Genomic DNA, 7,263 nt, shown 5'->3' on the forward strand with positions numbered 1-7,263 from the left:
TTCTCTTCTTTCCTGCTTTTAATCAAATTAATCAATACACTATCTATTTTTTCCATAAAACTAGCTTATTTATTACTTCAATAGTTCTTTTACTTTCAATTTTATTAATTTCTCCTTTGATTTTTAGGATTTCCAATTTAGTCTTTAACTAGGGATTTAAAATTTGATCTTTTTTTTAGTTTTTTTTTAGTTGCATGCCCAATTCACTGATCTATTTAAATTTTTTTTTTCTCTATTTTATTGATATAAGCACTCAGGGATATAAATGTTCCCATAAGCACTGCTTTGGCTGTATACCATAAATTTTGATATGTTGTCTCCTCATTGTCATTCTCTTCAATGAAATCAGTGATTGTTTCTATGATTGTTCTTTGACCCACCAGTTCTGAAGAATTAGATTATTTAGCTTTCAATTAATTTTTAATTTGCCTCTCCATGAACCCTTATTATAATTTTTATTATATTATGATCTGAAAAAGTTGCATTTATTATTTATTATTTTAGCTTTTCTGCATTTGGTTGTAAAGTTCTTTTGTACTAGTACAGCATTGGCAAAGTATTGGCATGTGTGACTGAGGACATTTTTTGCATTCCCTGCCCCTCTGTCCAGTCACCCAAAATGAGCACTTCCTCTCTCCACTCTCTGGGGGTAATGCAGAGGGTGCACAGGCAGCTTGAAGTTGCAGTCTGAGCACACAAATTTCAAAACCTTTGCCAGCTCTGCCCTAGTACGTGGTCAATCTTTGTATATATACCATGCATGTGCTGCTAGAAAGGTATGTTCTTTTTTTATCCCTATTCAATTTTCTCCAGATTTCTATTAAATTTAAATTTCTAAAATTTCATTCACTTCCCTTCCTTCTTTCTTATTTATGGTTAGATTTATCTAGTTCTAATAGGGGAAGGTTGAAGTCCCCCACTAATATTGTTTTACTATCTTTTTCCTCCTTAAGCTCCTTTAGTTTCTCTTTTAAAAATCTGGATGTTATACCATTTGGTGCATATATGTTAAGTACTGATATTTCTTTCCTTGTCTATACTGCCTTTTATCAAGATATAATTACCTTCCTTATCTCTTTTAATCAGCCCTATTTAGCTTTATCTGAGATCATGATTGTTACTGCTGCCTTCTTTGTCTCAGTTGAAGCCCACTGGATTTTGCTCCAGTCTCATACCTTTACTCTGCGTATTTACCTGCCTCAAATGTGTTTCTTGTAAACATCATATGGTAGGATTCTGGTTTTTAATCCACTCTGCTAGCTGCTTCCATTTTATGGATGAGTTCATCCCATTTACATTCACAGTTATGATTACCATTTGTGTATTCCCCTCCATCTTGATTTCTTGTTTTAATTCTGCCCTTTCTCCTTTCACTCTTTCCTTTCACACCAGTGTTTTTCTTTTAAGCACTCTTTCTTCTCCCTCCCTTATAATACTCCTCTCCTGCCCCCCCTTTCTTATTCTCCTTCAGCTTCTCTATAGGATAAGATAGGATTCTATATCTCAGTTAATCTGGCTGTTCTTCCCTATCTTAGCCAATTCCAATGAGAGTAAGATTTAAATATTACCTGTCACTACACTCACCTTCCCCTCCATTATAAAATAGTATTTCCCTCATGCCTCTTTATATAATTTACTTCATTTTACTTCCTTCTTCCCATTACTTAGTACAATCCTCTTTTTCACCACTAGTTTTTTTACATATCATCCTAAATAGTTTACTACCACACCCTCTGTCTATGTATACTTCTTCTACCTACTATGATAATAACAATTTTGAAGAGTTACAGAAGTCATCTTTCCATATAGTAATATAAACAATGATATTATTGAAGCCCTTACATTTTTTTCTCTTTATTTACCTTTTTATACTTCTCTTGAATTTTGTATTTGGACATCAAATTTTGTGTTTAAGTCTGTTTTTTTCTTCAGGAATGTTTGGAAATCTTCTATTTTATTAAATGACCATACTTTCTCCTGAAAGAACATAGTCAGTTTTGATGGGTAGGTTATTTTAGGTTGTAAACCCAGTTCCCTTGCCATCTGGAATATCATATTCCAAACTTTTATGCCTTTTAATGTGGAAGCTGCCAGATCCTATGTAATCCTGACTGGGACTCCATGATATTTTGTTTCATTCTACCTGCTTGAAGTATTTTCTCTTTGGCCTGGGAGCTCTTGAACTTAGCTATAACATTCCTAGGAGTTGTCATTTGAGGATTCATTGCAAGAGATGATCTGTGGATTCTTTCAATCTCTATTTTACCCTCTTGTTCAAGAATATCAAGGCAGTTTTCTTGGATTATTTCTTGTAATATGATGATGAGGCTTTTTTTTTTGTCATGGCTTTCAAGTAGTCCAGTAATTCTTAAATTGTCTCTCCTGGATCTATTTTCCAGGTCAGTTGTTTTTTCAATGAGATACTTCATATTTTCTTCTTTTTCTTCTTTTTTTTCTTTTTCTTTTGAATATTTTCCCATATTTACATGTTTCATGTTCTTTCCCTCTCCCCAAACTCCCCTAATCCCCCTTAGCCAATGCAAAATTATTCTTCTGTTTTTCATTCTTTTGATTTTGTTTTATTGTTTCTTGATGTCTTGTGAAGTCAATTTCTATTTGCCCAATTCGAAAATTTTTTAAAAACCCTTATCTTTCATTTTATAATCAATACTGGATATTGGTTCTAAGGCAGAAGAGTGGTAAGGGCTAAGCAATGGGGGTTAAGTGACTTGCCTAGGGTCATACAGTGAAGAATTGTCTGAGGCCAGATTTGAACCCAGAACCTCCCATCTCTGGGCCTGACTCTCAAGCCACTGAGCCACCTAGCTGCCTCCTCCAATTCTAATTTTTAAAGACTGAATTTCTTCAACGATCTTTTTATCATCCTTTTCCATTTGGTCCATTCTGATTTTCATGGCACTTTTTTATTCATTGATTTTTTTTTTGCCTTTCTCCAGTGGGTTAATTCTGTCTTTCAAGAAACTTTTTTTCTTCACTGAATTTTTGTGCCTCTTTTTCCAGTTGACCAATTTTGATTTTTAATCTATTATTTTCTTTTTGCATTACTTTAATTTCTTTTCCCCTGAGCAGCCTTTTTAAAGGACCACACTGTTCACCTCTCAGCCTGAGAAAGTAACTTGAAAAAGTGCCCTAAAAATTGTCTGCTTTATCCAATCTAACCCTGGACTACTTAACTGAGGCAGACAGCAATCCTACTGTGCACAAAAAATGCACAGAAACTTTTGTGAAATCAATTCCATTCACCATTGATACATGGAATCTGTACATGCTTATAGAGAACATAAACTCCAGTAGACCTGAAAGATGAACAGCTCTTGTTGTAAGAGAACTCTGTAGGTATGGTTTCTAAACAGCAACCTTCAGTGAACCAAGGTTGGCAAATAAAGGCCAGTTTCCTGAAGTTGGAGCTGGATGTATGTTTTCCTGTAGTGGTCATTGTAAAGTTGTATAGGTCTTGCAATCAAATCTAACCTAGTCAACAAGCTTGTTAAAGGAATGAACAACAGGCTCATAACAGTAACAGTAACAGTGCAATTGCTGTTTGGAGGAAAGTGCCATACCATTATCATCATTATGTGTGTTACCACTATGATGAACCCTGATGAGGTCAAAGAAAATTTTATGAAGACCTGGAGACACTCATCATCAATGTGCTAAAAGAGGACAGTCAGCTTGTAATTCTGGGTGACTTTAATGCCAGAGAAGGCACTGATTATCAGATGTAGCAGGGAGTCTTTGGGAGAAATGGAATCAGAAATAGCCACCAACAATTGCTTACCATTGAAAATTTGTGCCTCTCAGGATCTTCTCATCACCAAAACCATTTTCTGTTTAATTAAATATAATAAAATGTCATGGATGCATCTTCATAGCAAACATTGGAATTTAATAGACTATGTCATTGTAAGAAGAAAAAGATAGGCTGTGACAGTGATGTAATGATTAAAAATGATAAAGGCTGATATTATGAGGAAAACTAATATTTTATTTAGGTCCATGTTGATAGAATAAAATCAACCACGAGCCTGTAAAAAATTCAAATTGTTGCCTCAGCCATTTTGTTCCATACCTTCCCTACTCCTCTTTGTCCCCAGGGAGCACGCTCAGGTAGCAAAGAGGAAGTCAAAAACCCACTTCCCAAAATTTAAAGACGTGCTTTACCTTGAAGACATCATCCAAAACAGGAAACCTGTTGGACCATGGGAAATGTAGTTTCAAAGTCCCCCACATGTCCATAGGAAGTTTGTCATATATCTACATATCTTGAGGCTTAATACCTCTAATGGAACCCCAGTAATTTTAAGTAACACAGTGACTAAGTCAGTGTGTGGTGCAGAGTATTGGACCAATCACAGACAATCCTCTCTTAGCTAAACATTCATATTTCACAAAAGCAGCAGCCCCAAGGCAAGATGACTATTAAAAGTCTTAATGTGAGACTTCTACTTACTGGAGCTAAGGAATATTCCAAACTTGTCCAAACCCACCTTCAAATAACCATACACACATATACACACAGCCCCAAAACAAATTCTGGAAGAGCAAAACCAACAAAAGATGGTGAAAGATGCTCCAGCATAAAACAAAGTGGAAGAACAGCAAGAGGACCTGTTACAAGGGGTAAGAAGAGAGAACAATGCAGCCCATGCTGTACCTGGGGAAGCCAGCAGTGAGGGAAGTAAAATCCAGCTTAATCCAGTGGCAGCTGGGGAAATGGAGCCCAACCCATCTGGGGGATCCAGCAATGGGGAGAGCCAATACCAGTTCAATTGAGCAGCAACTGGGCGAACAGAACCCAACCCAAGCAGGCAGGCTGCACCTGGGGGAGCTGGCAGTGGGGAGAGCAGAACCCAGTACAATCCAGTGGCAGTTGGGGGAGTAGAGCCCAACCCAGTCAGGTGCACGACCTGCAGTGAGAAGAGTAGAACCCAGCTCAATCCAGCGGCAGTTGGGGAGCAGAGTCCAGCCCAGTCAGCTGAGCTACAGTCAGGGGAGCCAACATCGAGAGGATTAATGCCCAAGTCAATCTGGCACAAATGGCTTGTGGACAACCCTGTAAGCCTCCCCATGACAAGTCAGCCAGCTGGCTCCCTCAAGGTTCACACTATAATCAGTATCCAAAGCCAGTGAGGCAAACCCTAAGCACCAGAGAAGACCACAATATAAGCTCAGGACAGTACTCCCTCCACCCTAGAAAAAGAGCTAAACTTCAATATATATAAAGGTCACACACACACACAAAAGCCCAGAAAAATGAGCAAAAGACAAAGAAAAAAACCTGATCTAAGAAATTTACTTTGTGATAGGAAAGATCAAAATATAAACTGAGGAGAGGACAATAATGCCCAAAGTGAAAGATGTGAAGCCTCAAAGGATATCAGGCCCAAAAAGAATTCCTGGAAGAACTCAAAATTCAAATAAGAAAGGTAGGAGAAAAAATTGGAAAAGAAGTAAAAGTAACAGTTTGGGGGGGGGGGTGGAGTGGGGGTGGAATACACTAAAGAAAACAGCTCCCTGGAAACTAGAATTGGTCAAATGGAAAATACAAAACACAAAAAGAAAATGATTCCATAAAAATTAGAATGAGGGCAGATTAAAGCTAATGACTCAATGAGACATTAGGAAGCAATAAAACAAAATCAAAAGAATTTTAAAATAGCAGAAAATTTGAAATATCTCACTGAAAAAATAATTGGCCCAGAAAATAGATCTTGGAGAGATCATCTAAATCATTGAACTATCTGAAAGCCATTATAAAAAAATACCTTGACATCATATTATGAGAAATCATCGAGGATAACTACCTTGATATTCTTGAACATGAGGGTAAAATAGAAATTGAAAGAATCTAACCATCACCTCCTGAAAGTGACTGCAAAATAAAAACAGACAAATTCCAGTACTTCTAGGACAAGGAGAAAATACTGCAACCAGTTGGGAGAGGTGGAGACAATTCAGATATTGTGGAGACATAGTTAGGATTGCACATTCTACATTAAAGAACCTGAAGGCTTAAAGCATGATATTCCTGAAGGCAAAAGATTTAGGATCACAACCAAGAATCATCTACTCAACAAAGCTAAGCCTAAACTTCCAGGGGGAAAAATAGATATTTAATGAAATAGAGAACTTCCAATCATTCCTGACAAAAAGACTGGAACAGAACAGAAAATTTGAGGATGATACAACACTCAAAAAAAAAAAAAGCCTAAAAACATAAAAAGAAAACTCAAGGATTCAATAAGAATAAACTGTTTATATTCCTACATGGGAAGGTAATGTGATTCTTAAGATATTTATGATACTTAAAGAACTTAAACTACTTAAGGTACTTAAGATAGTAAAGATATTTAAGAAGTTTATTACTATTAGGGCAATAAGAAGGAATATACAATATGATGGCATGGTATCAAAAAAAAAGGGAAGAGAAAGAAGAAATCTTTGGGAGAAGAGAAAAGGAGAAATAGATGAGGTTGAATTATCTCAGATGAGGAGGCATTTAAGAGTTAATAAAGTAGATGGGAAATTGGCATGGCAGTGGCTAAAGCTTGAATCTTACCCTCCTTTGAATTACATCAAAATGAGACTAAGAGTCACACTCAGTTGGCTACAAGAATCTACACTACCCTATAAAGAAGTAGGAGGAATAATAATTAAAATTAAATTATGAGGCTGCTAGTAGCTCTAATAACTTTATTACATTGAAGCAGTAATAGTAAAGAGAAGGAAAGGTAGGAGAGGTAGAAAGTTGCCTAGCTTACTATTCTATTGGCCACCATTTTATATTGAAGCTGGACACCAACAAGAGTTCCTTCAGGATCCAAGTTCCAGCCAGAAGATGCTTACTTCCTGCTGGGTCTCCCCTTATAAGCAGTTTTCTTCACCCACTAACTCTCACACATCCCATCTCAGGAACCAACCATAGTTTCTTAATTTGCCTGAGCCATCCAGGGGGTCAGTGCCTGTGGAATCAGCTTCCTGTCTTGTTGGTTCTTGGGTTCTCTAACTTCCTGTCCCTGAAGGCCTGTCTATATCTATACATCCCAGTTGTCTTTGATGTAAAACAAAGTGACATTAACAGAGAGGGAAATTCTCTTCCAACAATCTATGCTGTGATTCTATTGGGAGACCAGCATGTTGAAATCTCCTCAATTGAGGTCTTTAGGAGATGAACACGCCTAGTCTCCACAATGAATCATTTCAAATAACCAAACCTCTAAAGATTCTCTTACTAGAGGTATA

This window comes from Gracilinanus agilis, chromosome 1, assembly GCF_016433145.1.
Source record: "Gracilinanus agilis isolate LMUSP501 chromosome 1, AgileGrace, whole genome shotgun sequence".
Taxonomy (NCBI): domain Eukaryota; kingdom Metazoa; phylum Chordata; class Mammalia; order Didelphimorphia; family Didelphidae; genus Gracilinanus; species Gracilinanus agilis.